This window comes from Poecilia reticulata, linkage group LG16, assembly GCF_000633615.1.
Source record: "Poecilia reticulata strain Guanapo linkage group LG16, Guppy_female_1.0+MT, whole genome shotgun sequence".
NCBI classification, from domain to species: domain Eukaryota; kingdom Metazoa; phylum Chordata; class Actinopteri; order Cyprinodontiformes; family Poeciliidae; genus Poecilia; species Poecilia reticulata.
Genome location: NC_024346.1, coordinates 4,462,693 through 4,481,780, shown reverse-complemented (window position 1 = coordinate 4,481,780; position 19,088 = coordinate 4,462,693). Strand labels below are relative to the sequence as shown.

General features: G+C 37.9%; 1 protein-coding gene across 3 annotated transcripts in view; it reads right to left on the bottom strand.

Moving 5' to 3' along the window:
- Positions 1–19,088, bottom strand: part of sema6cb (semaphorin 6Cb) — a 163,364-nt gene that overhangs the window by 108,966 nt on the left and 35,310 nt on the right. For all 3 annotated transcript variants that reach the window (XM_008430890.2, XM_008430892.2, XM_008430893.2), the window contains exon 3: positions 14,965–15,084. The gene's annotated coding sequence lies outside the window, so the exon portion shown is untranslated. The remainder of the gene's footprint in view (positions 1–14,964; positions 15,085–19,088) is intronic.

Here is a 19,088-nt window from a genome sequence, read left to right as displayed (position 1 = left end):
CAAGGCTCTTCTGGACTTTACCCTACTGTCAAGGCTCTTCTGGACTTTACCCTACTGTCAAGGCTCTTCTGGACTTTACCCTACTGTCAAGGCTCCTCATTGGCACAACTGCACATAAAGACACATTCATGGATTTAGTTAAATGAGCTACAAACCAATATATATTAATAAGCAATGCTCTTGAAGAACAATTGTAGCTTTTCATGTTAAAGTTTGGCAAACTAAAACACTGCAAATAGACTAGTTTTACTGCCACAAGAATATGAGCGACAACTCACAACGGCTGAAGAATATGTTTACTCACAATCTTCATCACTAGTAATTTATATAGTCACTTGGATGGATATTTTATATGGTCAGCAAACTTTTGCGTGGATTTCAGTTAACAAAATGCTTATTCTCATACGCCAGAAAAGAAATTAATGATTAAAATAATAAGAGTCAAAAAATTGTTGCTTAATCACAAATGAAATTTTAAATACAAAATTGAATCGTGATTACTTTTGGTTTACTTAATCTGCGCACCAGACACATCTGCTTCCACAAACAAGTTTTTAATTATTTTCTTCTCCGTTTAAAATGTTAATCTTGAATCTGAGGCAAAAATCACAAAATCATGCTAATCTTGTCTTAAGATCCGAGGAGAATTTCAACTGTTAACATATGTGCTACTTAAAAACTCAAACATTTTTAGGTTCTGAGATTATCATTCAGAAGGAGTTGGAACAACTGTAGAAAATGTTTCAGAAAAAAAAACAGTGTGGTCCGTTTTAGACCTTATAATATATTTATTGTGCGGTTTTATCAGTCACACTATGTTTCTCAATGCCTTCTTGCTCACGTCAGCCAAAAAAGACGGCTGCACAATGTGTTTCAGCAGCATATGATAAACACATGTGATGAACAAGCCTTCAGTTTTGGAATTCGAGCGTCTCTGCCTGCTCTCAGTTACGGGTTTATTTGTTCCTAAAATTCTGGAGGCTGCCAGTGTGTTTTCAACTAAAATAACGCAAATTGCAAGCGGGAAAAAACAGCAGATCTTTGTCTCCCACTCACTTTTTGCAAACACAAGATGTATCCCTTGGTAAACACCTGCTGCAGAACATATCCTGTTGCTGCGAAACAGAAATCTAGACAGAACTGAAGCCATTAAATGTGAGAAATACTAGACTAGAGATAGTCTAGAGACAGAAAAAAAAGCTTTGCCTTCTGCTCTCTCCTGAGGGACACCTTCTCTGAGAACACTCCTCACCTACAAAGTTGCTGTATGAATGTTAAGTAAAAGCTGCAAAATCAACCAAACTTAAAAAAAATGTATTTAAATTCTTTAAAAATTAGTATACCACTCTAAGCTATTGTAATAATAATAATAATAATAATAATAATAATAATAATAAAAAACATAATATCAGAAAATAAATAATCACATTTGATTCTGGTTTAATTTTGTGAAGTCTCTGGTTTATTCTTTTTTTCAATCAGCTGAGAAAAACTTCCACACTGAGCACCATCATCTCACATTCTGAACTCGAAATAATAATTCATGGTTGTGTTTTATCACAGTTGGATTACTGCAATGCCATATACACTTGTCTCCCTAAAATAGTTGCAAGTTGTTCAAAATGCTGCCGTCAGGCTTTTGATAAAATCCTTCAGGGTTTCACTGCGACTACAATCTTGATTCAGCTACACTGGCTTCGAGTTTATTTCAGAGAGCAATTTAAGATCCTTTCACTGACTTGGAGAGCTCTTCCTGGACAAGCACCAGGTTACGTCAGTAGACTTCTGCACTCATATGTCCCTGGCAGGTCCATCGGTTCCTGTGACCAATGACCTCCTAATGCTTCCCTCTGTGAAGCTGAAAACAAGAGGAGACTGTTCAAATTGATTTCTGTTGTGTTTTTATGCATTGTTGGCTCTTGGAAGTGCTTTGTTATTTTATAACTCCAAAGATGCTACAAAAATAAAGCTTTTCTTACTTATTCAACTAATAATCTTGTTTCTAATTGGCAGTGATAGACATTGTTTAAAGCATAAGGCAATTCATAATATTTTCCATCAATAATTTCTGTTTTTCTTGTCATTTTTACAGTAAATATGCATAGAAAATCACCAACATCCTCCTCCATAATGACTGGGTGGGGAGAAAAAAAAAATCAAACGCACTACTCTACCCCAGCCTGCTAAAATGTCCTGTCCCTCCAAACTTGGTCAGTAGAGAATTACGAACATGGCTCCCACAGCACACCAATGACATCCTGAGAATTCAGATCAAACACAGCCTCCCTGGAGTCGAGACTGAGCCGATGCTATCTTTTGTGATGCAGAACATGCGACTCGGAGGACCACGACAAAAGGGAGCGAGTCAGACAGGTAATCCAGGATTACAGCACCAACATGTCATTTTGTGGATGCCTTATTCCTGCTCAGTTGTCTTTTGTATGAAACGTGGGGCACAACCCCATCTGTCTGCTGCAAACTCCTCTCTGGCACCCATCGATGAGGCACCGTGGACCGGCATAGACAATGAGATAATGAGCTCTTGTTGCCTTGTCAACGCCATCCTTTATTTTACCTCAGCAGCCACACACTTAAGCTTTTGTTTGCATGCTTGCCGGTGTGATGAGATCCTCAGTAAACAAAATACCTAGGTGGTGGATTCCATTTTCTATTGTTTTATAAAATCTAAAACATATTATTAAATTTCAAAACTATAGCAGCCCTGCAACCACCAGCATAATTTTGATATGGTGAGGAAAAAACAGCAAAATGGTTGTGGACTGTAAAGGCAGATGTTTACATGCAACATTAATGAAATAATATAACTACAAAACTGTGCATTGCTGAATTAAAAGTATTATACAGCCACCTCCCACTTTTCTTCAGCACATTAGAAGAACATTTAAGTTAGAATGCAGGAATCCAGACATTTTTTGGTATGACTGACACCATTAGCTTTTTTGCTTGAAATATTATATCCCAATAAATACTGCATTCTAGCAGTCCTTTGCAATTCCAGTACTGCTCATACTTATGCTGGGATATAATATATTATATAATTGTAGAGCAGAACTGCAAAATGTATACAATTTTACAAATGCCTACTCCCTTCACTTTTCAAAGCTGATAAAATTAATGTGTTTTCTACACTTTATTAAAATAATCCTAACCTTAGAAGGTCCTTAGTAGGGTGACTGTAGCGTAACGGGAAGAGTAGTTGTCTAGTTGACAGAAAGGTGAGAGTTTGATTGCAGCTTCCTTCTGCTACATGTTAATGTGTCCCTCAGGAATGCACTTAAAGCCAAATCTATGTGTGTGTGTGCGTGTGTGGGGGTGTGTGTGCGTGTATGTGTGTGCGTGTGTGTGTGCGCGTGGATTTCTATGTGCAACTAGATAGATGTGGCTCAAGAGCAAAGGGCTTTGACGGCTCGGTAAAAATAAAAAACTGATGTAGAAATTCAGTCTATTATTTCAATTTCATTTTCAAATCAGTTTAAGATGAAGGAAGAGATCTGAATTGTTACCTATTGTACCCTTACATAAAGTTTTTAATAATCTCAATTGGGAATCAAAAATACTGCCAAAGGTACAACATGTACCTTTTTGAAATACAACCATTACAGAAGAAAGCCATAGTTAAATAAATTATTCTTTCAGATTTCCAAGTTTGAAAATCTGATCTAACACTAATTATGCAAAAAAGTACAAGCTATAAAACCTTGTAAAGTCTAAAAGCCTGTGCAACAATAAATAGAAGTTTTACTGTGCTTCTAACAAACCAAACAAACAGTTAACTCTTTTCTTGAAGGCTGTCTCACAAAAATCTCAGATGAGACTTTGGTGTCTGACTTTGGTTATTATTATTATTATTATTATTTTATTTATTAAAGGTTTGTTCAAATGCTTTTAACCTAAGTTATTCAAACCACAATACTCCAAATAGTAAAATATTAAAAACAAAAAACAATCACTCACTGCCAAGGTTGCAGGTAAACATGTAAAATCCCATTCTGTCCCAAGTTTAATCCACATTAACGTATCCTCTTCCGAGTTTCAATAACAATGTTGTAGTCCGTCTTCCACCAGCTCTTGAGAGTTTGTGCAAGAAGCAGTCGCACCACATTTCTGGTTGCCATCTACAGTGTCATCTTACCATTTCCTGTAGGGTCGCATTCTCTTACTTTGCATCACAGCAGCTAAGGTGATTTGGACTCTTGCAAGTGAAATTGCAATGACTTGAGCGTTAGGATTTCCACAAATGCAATTTCTGCAGAATGATCCTGGTCTAAAGTGTTCAGGATTAATGCTGCACAACATATCTCTGACATGCTGCCGAAGATATGTTGTTCATATCTACAACAATTGTCATTTTACCTTTAATGTGGGTAATATTGGATTTGCAAAACATTGCTTTGATGCATAAGCTCTATAACTGCCAGTGTGCTATATGTCAATAGTTCTACAACAAGCTTATATCAAAGGCAACTGTACTTTCACTCAGGTTTTCATTAGAAGGTGCAAAGAGGTAAATAGAGTAAAGACACCAGCTGGAATCTGTCGATACTTAGAAAGTAGATACTTAGAAAATTCTTGCATCAGTTTAAATTGGTTGAAGTTGTTCTGAGCCAAACTTATGGCTTAAAAAAGGTTTCTGAAACATCTCATGATGTTAGATACTCTCAATATGTAAATCATCACACTGGTTCCAAATGCATTCTTAAACTTCTGAAAACTCTACTTAATGTGATTGATGCCATATTTTATAAGTTAAAAGAACATTACTTTACTATAATGAGTTGAAGAACCAAACCTCACAAGATTTTCAATAGTAGAAACAAAAGAATAATCAGAAACTCAGCTGCTGAGGGAAAATCTACTGTTAAGAATATTAATACAGAACCAGGAAAAAAAATATTTTGGTCATGTGAGGTAACTCGGGAAATGTGCAACTCTTTGGGTGTCACTGTACAAGCGGGAACTCGTTTGTATTCATGGACTTAAATACAACTGCTGGAGAACATTTCTTCCGCTTTAAAAATAATTTTCCGTCTGCCCACTTGCCCTCCCCACATCTTACTATTTCCGTCTGAATAAAGGAAAATAGAATATTTCCCTTACAAGAGCAGTAGCTAAAACAGTAAAAGACAAGAAAAATCCTTGCTGATGTCTGGCAGAGGTGTTCTTCACAAGGGACCAGTCAAAGGCCGGGAAGCTAGCCTTTCACCGGGTTTGTTTTGTATTAGTTAAACTTTTAAGGTTGAAAAAAATTCAAGTTGATCTAACTCGGGGAAGAAAAAAAACTTTTCAAATAAATATCACCCAGAAAAAGAAAAAAAAACTTAATTAAAGTCTGGATCAACCTTGGCTGCTGTAATTCAGGATATGTGCATGAAATAGTGGGTTTTATGTTTCTTTTTTTTAATGACTTTGGCCAAATTCCCATTGATATCATAGTAACTGGCTGTAAACCTTGAGCAGTAAATATTACATGCCAGTCAAAGTCCTTGTTTTCAATAGTTTAAAGAGTCTTGTGCCATTTGAATGAGTCACGACAGTTAAATGAGGCAATGACCTGCACCCCTTACTGTGTCTTTGGAGGATTTGTTCAATAGTGACAGAAGCTCGGTCCTATGTAAACATGGCAGCGTAGGCCAGAAAGGGCATGAGGTGGTGTTTACAACCACAGCCATCCCGTGGTCTGGCAAAAGCCTGAGCTTTGGAATGGAGATTCATGAAAATCAGCCTGGCTTAGTTTCAGTCCTAAGCGGTTTGCTAATAGCTGTCCAAGTTCAGGGCTCCCATTTGTCAGCTTGGGTGATGTCCGCACCATGAGGATGATTCCCTTCCTCCAATCCTTTTCTGCAACATCACTGAAAAAGTACAGTGTGCTGTGAATACACAACAATCAAAAGGTTGTGAAGGGTGTTGGAACTATAGTGAAGATTACAAGAGCAATAGTCCAGAAAAACTGCAAGGAGCTAGTGATGCAATACAGAACAACACTGCTGAGTTGATGTAAAATGTTTCTTTTTAAAAAAAATAAATAAATAAAACACATACATATATTTACTGAATTACAAATGTATTTGTTAACTCTGCACCAGTACAGCTCACTTAAATACACAAATGGCTTCACAAGCTTGGTCAAACAATGACATTTAATATGTTCCCTCAGTGCAATTAGGAGTATAACAGCCAAGGTAAAATACACAATAAAGAAACTGACAAAAACAATAGGCTGTCTACTTTGGTCACACATGTAAAAATAAACTGCAACAAACCATCTTTCTGACGGCTCAGAAAGTACAATTAGGAATTCTAAATATAATGTAAAATAAATAATAAAGCATCAGAGAATTAGACTGAATAAATCTTATAGAACGGGGATATTGTTACCAATCTAGATTTATGAATTTATTTTCCCCCATATCGGGACTGATACAGATAATATTGGATTGATGCATCTCTGAATATTTTATGATGCATTAGTGAAAAAAAAACAAAAAAAAACACTGAGGACATCTAGGTGTCAGTCATCAAAAGAAAAGCTTTGTTTGTTTTCCCTAAGTTCAGCCTCAACCCTTGAAAACAGCCTCCAAACAGGAAAATTTACATCCCAGGAATAAAGGAAGTGATTCAGCCTGCATAACAAGGTGAAAGGAGAGCAGGAATGGCGGGTAGAGAGTCGATGTAAAGCACCAAGGAGGAAGTGAAAGTGGAGAGGGAAAAGGAATAAAACTAAGTTAGGGAGCAGCGGTGTGAGGGGAACAGCTGAAAGAGGTTGTGGGGCCCCAGGTGAGCCCTGTGGTTGGTCATTTCACAGCCCCGTAGGCTGAATAACACTGACAGGTCAGCCGGAAGACTATCTGCCAAGAGAAACCCTCTGTGGAAACAGACTCAACACACAATCTCGCACATAAAAACATTACCATCCATACACATACAGTTCCCCGTCTTCACCACAAAGCAATTTCCTTTTCAAATCTGCCGCACAATAACTAGCCACTGATTACTGACCTTTACCATTTTTTCTTTTCATACATCAGCCCCATTCTTTGGCTGAAGGCAGAGAAATACAGCTCCGTCACGACTCCAAGCTGTAAATCAGCCAACATGCTACATTCATCATATATTCTCAGCGTACAGGACACATGTGAACGTGCAGAGAGCATGTTCAGTTTAGGGAATAAAAAGCTGACAGCTGAGAAGATTGGACGATCAAGGATGACAAGTTGACGTTATAACCATCATTATTGCACTAACAAGTCAATTAAAGTGGATTGCAAGGCTAAACGTCTGTGTGCTCATAGAAGCGTGACAAACGCGCGCTCACAGGGAGCGGTGTTTCCATAACATGTGATGGTCACATTTCATGGACAGACTGGTATGTGGCAGGCCCCTTCCAACGCCACAAGGAAACATATTTATTTTCACAATAACATATGTTCCAAAAAAGTTGGCTAGCATATGGAAACATATTGTGCACACTAATACAAAATTCAGTCTTTTGGATGGAGTCTTTTTGCAATACATATCTACACCTGAGACAAGTTGCAGCTTCAGAGATGCTAAAAATCACAAACATGAAAAAACAAAACTGAATGTGGATTTATACAAACTAATATCATAGCATATAATGCAACCCCCCCTCTGTACTGTTTCATCTTTATTCAAATCAAACTGAGGCAGGAAAGAGGTCTGCTTTAAAAGTTATTTAAAAAAAAGAACTATTATTTTTCTGATAACAAATCCATAAGTTAACTTTTGAGCTATTTTCTAACACAAACTGCTATTTCTCCCAGAGTTGTAAGTCGGCTCTCCAGAGGAAAATAAAGGTCAAGTGAAAATGAACTAAATCTCCGTCTCTTTCTGGCGCAGGTAGGATTTCTAACTACTCACTGGTTTAAATCTTCTGAGACTTTTACCATTTGTTTCAAGGAGATTGGATGTAATTTTCTCCCCGATCACGCATGAAAATTAAGGCGGAGAGGCGTTTGCTTCCGATCCATCCATGTGGCAACCTCCTGATGCAGAATGAATGCCGCTGACAGAGAGCCTGTTCGGCTGACGAGCAGCGGGAATGCAGGTGGGCAGGCTCTGGCTTATCTGTCGGAGCAGCTAGAGGTACACCACACCTCCTGCTTTAAGAGCGGCTACGACTCAACGACCACATGCAGAGAGAATGAGAGGGTGGCAACATGAAGGGGGAGACGAGAGAACAGAGCGGTAGAGCTGCAGCAGGTGCTGCAAGAAGATCAGAGGCACAAAATAATGCTGGAGATCCTGGGAGCTGTGAATGAATAGTTTTAATTCAGCAGGAACTATGTTATTGAGTCTGAAGCGAACGGCAGGGTTCTTATGTCAGATTTTAATAACTTGGTTCTAAGAAAAATACAGGTCTATATATAAAGAAATATACCTATAAAGGTTATGAACTACCTTAAATATGGCATCTTGCATAATCATTATGTGAACAAAAGTTGTGCTGGTCACAGATCACAATCTAGCATATTTTGAAACAGTCAAAAAGTCCAGAATGTGATCATAATCAAAACTATTGCAAATATGCTGCCGCAATAAGATAAAATTTGATTTATAAACCTTTTCTATGACTATAATCCACTACAACTCAAGAAACTATTTGACGACAAAGAAAAATACATATAAATACATGATTTAGTACTGGGAAATTGAATGGTGTTCTTGCAAACTGAAAATAGAAAAAGACTGAATGACAATGGCACGATGCCGGCAAATTGACCCGGAGCTACACAAAAGCCTTAAATCTAATTCTTATTTAGACCTAATGACCCAAAGATCACACTCTCTTTGCAGACTTTTTACTGTATTTCCATCTGACTGACTGAACATGGCGGTAAAATAAAGTTGAGTCATGCCCAGACTTGTCATAGTTCCAGGATTGTATCTTCTCAGTCTATAATTATAGCTATGTAGCAGTTTATTCCCATATGTCAAAGGAAAAAACTCAAAACACATTAGTCTCTTATTTATTGGACTATTATCTTGCCTAATACAGGAAATGTTGAATTACTAATTACTAACCGAAAATTCCTCAATAATTTCATTAATTTATAAAATTATGTATATTTAAAAACTAGTCAGCTACATAATGTGTATTTTAAGGTTTTTTCCCTGTTTTTACCCAAGATTTCTACTAATTGTGTTGTTGGAAATACATGGATTTTTGTAATCTCATTTAAATTAACTAAAGTCTCAGTCAATAACAGACCAGTGAGAACATATTAAAATCATCTTGAATTTTTTAGATGGTCAAGTTTTGCATGCCAGCATAGACAGATAGCTGAGCCTCAGCTATATTCATTTTAAATATCTACTATTGCTTAGAAAAGTCTTTCACCCAAAAGGTTAAAGAGGTAAAATTCAACCTCTGTTGTTTTTTTTCTTCTGAGACACAAATCTGACATTAATCCTTGTTCACCTTTATTTGCCCCACAAATACCTCCACTAATACCCCTGCATCTGTAACTCAGAGTCGCTTCAGCTGCAGCATCTCACCTTGCCTAAAATTATCACCAGGGCTTCTAATGTGTTGACTAAGCAGCTCCAGGCTCTTCGACCGGGAGCTCAGTCAGGCTTTTATGGGAATGTGTGAATGTGAGATTCCAGGTGTCACTTTAATTGAGACCTTGGTACTGTTGTCTGAACAAAATGGTAAAGTAGTAGGGAAGACACAGCGCCACACTTGTAAGAAGAAAGCTGATTACACAGTGGGATCAATTTGATTGAAGCCCAAAACAAGGATCTGAAGTCCATAAATGTTTCATTAATGCACCCGAGTCACGCTTCGTTTTACACTGAGGGGGGAAAAACATTATCTGAACGGAATGAAAAGCCCCTCCGTCCACGACCGTCTGCTGCATATAAACAGAGCCTTTTTTTTTTTTTCTGCAGTGTAACAACATTACAGAGGTCTCCCATCTGATTGATGAAAGTGCCAGCTCTGCAAGAGCCTCTTTTACATAGCAGAGAGTCTTCTCTGCAGCCCACAATTCATCATCTGACAGTGGGATGGTTGCATCCATCTTAATGCATTACACAGACAAACAAGTGGCAGGTCACACAGTGAAATCGTGAATCCCTTCAGGGTAGTGCAGACAGGGTACTGCGGATCGGAATGCAGTCCACCATTAACATACCAACCCCACATGCATGGAGACAGACTGCCAGTATTATGTCCTAGAAGACTGCACAGTTTAACCAGTTCTGAAGAGAAAATGCTCAAAACATAGGAAACCACTGTGGAAAATGGTTCCTAGAAGAGCTAGCATCTCTGAGACAGCTTTGTTGAAGAGGGAAAGTCCATTATCTTTACACATAAAATGCGAAATGATGCATTGAAACTTCTGGTTTTGGGATCCATCTTGTTATGTTGTTTGAACTATTTAGTAATTTAAAGTGCAACTAACCCCATTTGAAGGTATATTCTAACAAAATTTTGAAAAATCCCACCAAAGTGGGTGGAGCTAAGAGACAATCCAGGGCATGGCTAAGTGTGGATACGAGCGGTAAGAGTACATGGGGCTGTGGTCAAGATGACAGAAACCTTTTGCCAACTTATCCTCCTTGTCATTGTCTTTAGTGACTTTTCAGACTCCTCTGGTGACTTATTAAAAAAAGAAACTAGTGACAAATCAACCAACTTTTCCAACAACATGCGACTGGCTGTTCTGCAGCTGCGATTTGTCCTGCTCAAGAAATGTGTGCTGCAATGAGCTTCCTAAACAGTCTTACACAGCCGTCCGTCCCGCAGCATACTGCTGCCAGCAGTCAGAGCAGGAGACCCATTCCACTCTATCCACATTGTAAATGCTTGTCAAACTCGCTAGTGAGTGACGAAAAGCTGTACAGTTTTGAATAGGAAAACTCAACTATAGTAGTCATCTTTCAACCTAAAGAGGCCAGCACCGAGACAGCGTCAGACAAAATATTGCAGAACAAAACAAATTTACAAGGAAATGTCAAAACCTACAAAGAAACATAAACGTAGAATCCTAAATAAATGATTTAGATAGCTTATCAGAAAAAAAAGTTGATTTGGGGGTTATTTACACTTTAAGAAGCGATTTCTCTGAAAGTCCTTATGTCTATGATATAAAATAATGTTCCAACCAAAAGAATCACCACTCCAAGGTAATGCCTATTTCTATCTTATCTTTATAGTTTGACATAATGGAAGTGAAATAGCAGCCAATGAGGGTAAGAGCAACCTGAACTCTGTGTCTCTGCTGCTGCAGAAGTCTCATCATGCGAGTGTCGTTGCTGGATGCAGAGCAGACAAATGTCTGGAGCAAGAAGCAGCTGTTGTTTTCCTACTGCAGCCTGAAAAGGCCTCAGGTCAGGATTTCCTGATGACATTTTAACTAACCACCATCCAATGTAGTTACAAGAAGCAGAGTCATGATTGTATTTGGCCCATAACATAAACACACCTTTAAGCTGTTTATATTTTCTCACCATAACTGAAAAGGAGCCCAACTAAAATCAATTCATGTTCACTAGTGGTGTTGGTCACGCTACGCAGAAGCTCCATTCCAGCAGAAAACAAACGAAGGAATCAGATTTGCAGAGTGAGAACATCCAACTGGATTACATTCTGCTTGTTTTCTGTTCTCTACATCTACTGATGTGGATCTAGGTCCAACTCCTTAAATCATTTTTGCTGCATCTGCTCCATGTGAGGTGCAATGTAGGGGGAAAGTGTAAGCTGACATCCTGAAAGAACAGGGACTGTGTGAAAGGGCCAGAGGAGAGAAAAAACCCTGAATTCAGGATATTTATATAACCCAAAACCAAACTTTTAATCACAAACATATGAAATGGTAGGAGAGTGCAAAATCTGTCAATAAATCATGATATCAAAAAACAAGTAATTAAAAAAATTCAAATTTGTGTATCAGGTTTACTACACAGAAACAGAAAACAGAAAAAAAAATATATTCTTTTGATTTCAGAAAACCAATAAAACCACAATTTTTCTTCAGAAATTTTATGTTATGACAAAAATGTGGGCAAGACTGTTGAGCTGACAGTCGTCCAGCAGTCATCGACACCCTCCAGAAGCCACAAAAGCTTATTGCTAAAGAGCTGGCTGGTCACAGAGCTCTGTGTCCAAGCATATTAATGGAAGGTTAAGTGAAACGGGGAAACTGTGGTAGCAAAAGATTCATAAGAAACAGGAATAACCACAGCTTGAGAGAACTGTGGAGCAAAGATTCAAGAGTTTAGAAGAGATTTAAAAGACAATAATTACAGCTGGAGTTTCTATGTTGTCAAACCCTCTTTGACAAACTCCTGGACTAACCTCCAATGAATAAATGTTCAGATATTACCATGAAGCATCTAGTTGAACACAATAACCAAAGTTATGTTTGTTTTAAACCCTCTGAGTTCAAGTTTCAATGGTAGCTTTTTTCACATGCTAATAAATTTTATGTCCTTAAATATAATCCATAAACGTTCATGCTCATGCCTTGTAGTGACAAAGACAAGTTCATAAAGACGACATTCATTAAAGCTCAGTTTTCTACATTCATCTACTTTGGTGGAAATTGGTTCAAGCCAGTTGAATTTCAAGAAAGGAGGGGCTGTGGTTCCTACCCACCAGCAATGCATTCAGGGATTTGTAGTGATTAATGCAAAGTCAACCCACGAGTTGGCCACCTTCTGTTGTAGAGCCACCACACACAGATATAGCCAGGATATTGGGTACCACTGTTGCATTCATTGTACTTAGCATTTCCTTAAACTCGACACAATATCAGAACATCCTAGTTAGGCCTAGACCTTCTATACATACTGTTGTTACTTAGTGGTGCAACGTTGTCCTTTTATATCAAAATTAACTTTGGTTACTAAGTTCCCAGAAAAAGTCCGAGAAAAACAAGAAGAGGCATAGAATCCTAATTGCTTGAGACCCTTATGGCGTTTCCACAGTCAGTGATGATTTGGAATGCCACGTCATCTGGTGGTGTCGGTCCACTGTGTTTTGAAGTTGGGCATAGCGTCTACCAAGACGTTTTAGAGCACTTCATGCTTTCTGGAGAAGCTGATTTCAGTAATCAGCAGGATTTGGTACCTTCCCACACTGCCAAAAGTACCAATCTCAATCCAAACTCAACTGACCAGAAACACAACAGAGTCTAGAAAGTCTCGTCAAGAGCATCAACTGTTGCCATGTCATTTCAGTGCAGTAATTCACATAAAATGCATTTATGTTAACAATTCCTATGTGACATGCAAATGACCATTCTAGAGTAACAGCTATGAATTCACAGAGACACCAAAGAAAAGTTTAGACCCCAACAATTTAGCCAATAAGCCTATATTTTCCCTTACCGTCTTTTCCTCTCGACAATAAAGACGAGTTGTGGGTAATTGGCATGCAAGGTTGAGCCGAGCGGTTGGATGAGCCAGGTCCTGAGCTAGAGCACAAAGCACAACGGCTTTGCTGTACCCTCAAAATTAGTTTAAAGCTGTGATTCAGCAGCAGGCTGAGACCTGCACAATGCTACCGCTGCCATTCATAGCAGCAAATCCTTTTCTCTGGCATAACAACTGAGCCACACCATCACGCTGCACCTCCCACATGTCACAGCAGCAGGTAGAGAGAGGTCCAAACGACAGGGCTTCAGATATTGGCCCATGTTATGTATATATCTGCGTCTAAATTTATCCATCCACATTATAATCCTTTAGTCATATTTATGATTTAACGTGTGAAGACACAGCCGTTGTCTGGTGCTTACTGGTTTCTAAAGTTATTTAAATCTTATCTCCAGTGTAAAAACACAACAGATTTCACAGTGTTGCTTATTAAAGAGAAGATTAAGCTCAAATCAAAAAGCAGTGCCTGAAAAACTTAACACAACCAAGATACTCTATGATTTTAAAAGGAAAAGTCTTAGGTAAATGCTTTTTGGACCTTTATTACGTCTATTCTTCTGTAGATAGTTTTTACATAACCATACTCTGAAATCCAAGATCACAACATCCGTAGGTCTCAGTAAATATCGGCCGTTATAACAAGATGGAGGAAGCATCTTCTATCTTAGAAGAATCTAAATGCACAACATCCAATGGCTAAAGTTCAGCCCAAATGGTTCTCCACAAAACAGAGGTTGATAAAGTCACAAAAATATTTATTTTTTGTGTGAGATTATTTAATTTCTGCTCTCAAAAACTCCTGAACTGACCTTTAACCTTTGGTCTGACTAGTAGCCATGGCTGCCATACTGATGTGTGTTATCTAGTATTAACATTCTGCATTTGTTGTTTCGCTGAAAATAAATTTAGTATTCCTTTTCAGTTTCCAGCTAGCTGGTCATCTCTTCTGCTCGATGTGTTTGATGCTTCTTTAATCTAAAATGAGCTGCGCAATATTTTTAGAGAAACTAATATGAAGTTGCTGGTTAATAAAATGCAAAAAAACATGATCTACAATTGTAAACTTCAGAGTGAAAGCCAACTGCAGGCTTTTTCACTATGTGTTATGTGTATTTATTATTTTAGGGTTTTTATGGTCTTAATCATTAGAAAAAAGAAAATGCAAAGTAAATTAACTTTTGTAGCATATTTAAAGAGCCTGCATAATTTTCATTTTTTAGTTTAATTTTGAAATGCCAACTATCTACTTCTTCAAATGTTGAGTTTCCTTTTATTCCAAATCACTATATTAAAGTATCTTTGTAATGTTTATCAATGGTAAATGTCTCTGCACATCTTTAGCTTGCTCAAAAAGTTTCTAGAAAAATTATGTGATCACAAACATTACACACAGGTTAAAACAAAACGCTTACAAAACAAATAACTTCTTCTAATCTGTTAAATAATCACCAAAGAAGTAATTTATAAAGCAAACAGATGAGATATAAAATAAATCTCGTTACCATGTGACGTTTAAGCCACTACTGACTCACCACTCACCAGTTAAGTGCACAAGTCAACGCTGGCATTGGAGGAAGATAATAGTTGGAACAAAGGGATGTGGAGGAGCGAGGTGGGGGGTGTCAGCTGATCGAATCTTCTCATTAACTTCCCCCAGGCCTGCAGAGAAACAGAAAAGGAGGAGGGGCAGAGAGAGGACAGGTTTAATGAAGACTCCTGCAGCGAAGGTTCGTCTCGCCTAAGATGCAGCGCTGTGAATAAGCCTGCCAGACAGATGGGCTGAGGAATTGATCGGTGGAATCGGTCCACAGAGACACAGCCACAGACTCAGAGACTGTTTAGTTGAGGTAGAGTGCACAATCACGGATATCAAAGAGGATGACATGTCTGTGGAATTTGCCATAGGTGGGTGAAAACACTCAAGAGTTCACATTCTGAGTTTTATTTGAGCCGACAACAAGGAGGACCTCTAACCATCAAAACTAAATCTCTCAAGCTCATTAGTTCTTCGCCTGACGAGTCAAAGGAAATCCCAAATAAAATCTTTGATAATTCAGAGAGACCCTAATTATAAACTCACTGCAATTCAGTTTAATTCACTTTATTCTTATGATGCCAAGCTTGACTCAAGGGACTTGACAAAAAAAAAAAAAAAAAAAAAAACACAAAAAGTCAATTTATCCAATGATGCAGATTCACAGTGAAGTTCATGCATCCCATACAGTTTCTTCTTTTAAATTACTTAACACTTCATAAATATATAAAACAGTAATACAAGTGCCTATGCAACTGTTTTCTCCTGACTTTCAGGGATAATGCTGCCCCATTCATCTTGATTTTAGTTCATGCCCTTTCATAAAGACATGGCAATAAGCTACCCATGTTTCTTTTGCTCTTTTTGTCTCTGCACTGACGAAGTTTACACAGAATGTGCCTTAGAAAACAAATCAAGAAAGAATTTCTCACTGCAAAACTTGACCTGCAAATTAAGCCGTTTCTGTTCTTCCTGAACATGACCATCATTATTCTCCTACTTTTAGGTTACTTTGATCAAATGATTTGTCGCACTGACTGAAATTACAAACTCTCACCACTCTTCAATATCCAGCTATTATTTTGGTTCCTCCATGTTTGAATATGCATTTCTTTATATGAGTCTCATTAAAACCATCTAGGACATGTCTGTTAACTTTATTGATGAAAAGCGTTGACACTTTTTATCAACAAGCTTTTCGTCTCGTTTAAAAATGAATAAATGTACATGGAACTCACACAGACAAACTGGAACTATGACAAAAATGACTGACATTTTCATTAATGAATACAAATGTGCCAAAAATAATAGCTTAAATCCAGTTAGACTTAATGTTAGCTGATTGGGAAGGTGGGATGAGATGCATGAGATTGGATCTTGTTTCCCTTGGCCTGCAGCTAGTTTTTTTTCTTAACATCAAACATGATTTTTTTTTTCATTTCATGACAAAAATGTGCAAAGAACACATTGTTCTCTGACTTCAACAAACTAAAACTAGACTATGACTTAAATAATTGAAGGAGAATAAATTATGACAAAAACAAACTTCAGTCAAAAGTCTGTCAAAGTTAATGTAACTACAAACATAATGATAGTTACTTAATATACAGAAAATAAACTTTTCACACTCCAACATAGAGATTTCATAACAGATTGTGTGCTGCATGCAACAAAACAATGGCAAACTGCTGACACGTCCCACTGACATTTGCCAAAGGATCAGAACTGACCCAGCAAACAAAGTGCATCCTTTCAGATCTGTGTTCCCCTGAGGGCTAAGACACCTTCAATGATTCAGCCCAACACTGTCGCCATGGTTACCATGGCCTGACACCGCCGGCAGAGGTAAACAGGCAGAACGCACTTGAACATTGTTGTCGTCGCACAAAGAGCATCCCAATCCGGGACGGCGGACTTGAGAGCAGATGCTTTTACAGAAAGTCAACAAACTGATGGACAAACACAGCGAAAGGCGCCATCAGGGCGTCCACCTCCAGCTGGGATATCGCAGAACGTTAATTAGCCCCTGCAGATTTAGGTTAAGACTTTTCATAATTATATATTTATGAAAAGTCTTAAGTAATTTAAAAGAAGACAAGACACCACCTTCAGAAATGTCACATCCTCGTGAGGAGAGCGGAGAAAGGGGCCAACCTTCTGTTTGTTCTTCCTGCAGCAACATCTTCTCTCTTCCGTACCCCCAAGCTATTTCTTCGAACTTTCCCTTGCTCCCTCGTGCAGCCTCTCAGTTATGCGGTTTACTCTGTGATGAATGGCTCAATTTCAAGTTGAGTGTTTGGGGTTTTTTCTTTTTTTTTTTTTTTTTTTTGCTCCTCTGAGCTGAAATAGATTGCAATCTGTGCATTTGTGCAGAAACAAGATTGATTTCCAACTGAATCTCCACTTTCATGTAATAATTTTTTGGCACACATTTTTTTTTGCGTCTTTGGTAAAATGCAATTGTTCTTGCAGATTTAGGTTGGGAAGAGCAGGAAATCCAGCTAAACTAGGAATAATTAGCCTTTTAACGGTTGGTTTTCTGATAAACTTGATTTTTTTTCTATCAGAAAGACTAATTCACTTAAATAAGATTTAATAATGAAGAATTAGATCATAATTTTGTACTCAGTACATGTTTTAAGCACTCATTACATTTTTATTTTGAAGACAACAATGTCTGTTTGTTTGAACCTTTGTCTTTTTGAAGATTTAGAGACATCCTAAGGCTATCCATGAATATTCACTTATATTGAATTAATGAAAAACAAAAGTTATTGAAATAATATTTGGCTTCCTTAAGATTCACCCAAAATTAATCAAACAGAGGCTAGTGAATTGGAAAATGAATCCCTTCTGCTGGAGTGAGAAGGTGAGAATAGAGCCGTGGATTTTAGCAGGGATTCTGGGTTTTAATCATGACAGTTTAATTACAATGTAAGCTAAAACTTTTTTAATAAGCTTTCAATTTTTGGGAGAGGGCTGTCTTACAGGTGAAAAATCAAATTGAGTCTGACTCAAAGACGTTTAAATGAAAATCGCAAGAAAAGGAACAGGAGGGAGAAATCAGACACAAACCCCATGTTTTCTCTACTTCTTCTTCCAGGAGTAAAACAAGAGAATCTCTGCACCAGCAAAAAGACAAAAGAATGGATAATAAGCCCGATGTGAAAGAAGAAAGAACCCTGTTCAAGGTCTACAGAGCTGAATGGTTTACATGTGAGCTGCCAGCTTACATTTTCTTGCTGTCACTGTTTGGTGGGGAGCATCAGGGATGCTTTAAAGAGAGCGGGCTCTCTCCCAAGAAGAGTCGCTAAACGTCACTAACAATCACTGAGCTACCGGAGAATCAGAAAAACAAGACAACAGAACAACAGAGGCAAAGTCAGATGAAAAGGGACAAAAAGCAGAAGGTGAAACAAAGGAAAGAAAAACTTATGTTTAGAGGTTTTCAGTGAAGTTTGCAGAAAAGCAACCAAGTCTCAGAGTTTAGAGCCTCTACGGTCGCAACCATGCAGCACAAACATTAGTACATCTATCGTCTATGAGTTTATGAACATTTTTAAAGATACAATTTGGTGGCGCATTTTTTCTCCCTTTTCTTTTTTTTTCCCCTTTTCCAAATGCCAATAAAAACAGAGCTGGGTAATGAAGTATGGATTTCCACAGCAGGATGTCACAATATACAAAGAAAAAGTTTACTGAAAAAAACAACAACAAAACAACAAAAAAATATATTTTTATGCATATTTGGGTCAATGACATAAGAGCTGATCATTGGTTATCACTGGCAGATGAGTAACTGGGCATATCTGAACAGATTCTGGAGCATTTTGGATTGTAAATGTGTTAAATCTTATGGGTTTGAGCTGGCGTTTGACTCTGATGACTGAGCCATCATCAGTAATCAGGGATGGTTAAGCTCAATAACGTTTTCACAGTTCAATTTTTTAAAATGTGGTTGGTTGATTTTTCATCTTCTGAAAAATGCATTATTCTCGTTTTACCGTACGATATGTCAGTGCAGTCCCAACACTTCCTTCCTTTGGTGTTGACTGGAACAATAGCAATAGTAGGAGCTATACTGCAGATGCAAACATAGGAATGATCTCAAGGCACTGGCTGTCTGGGG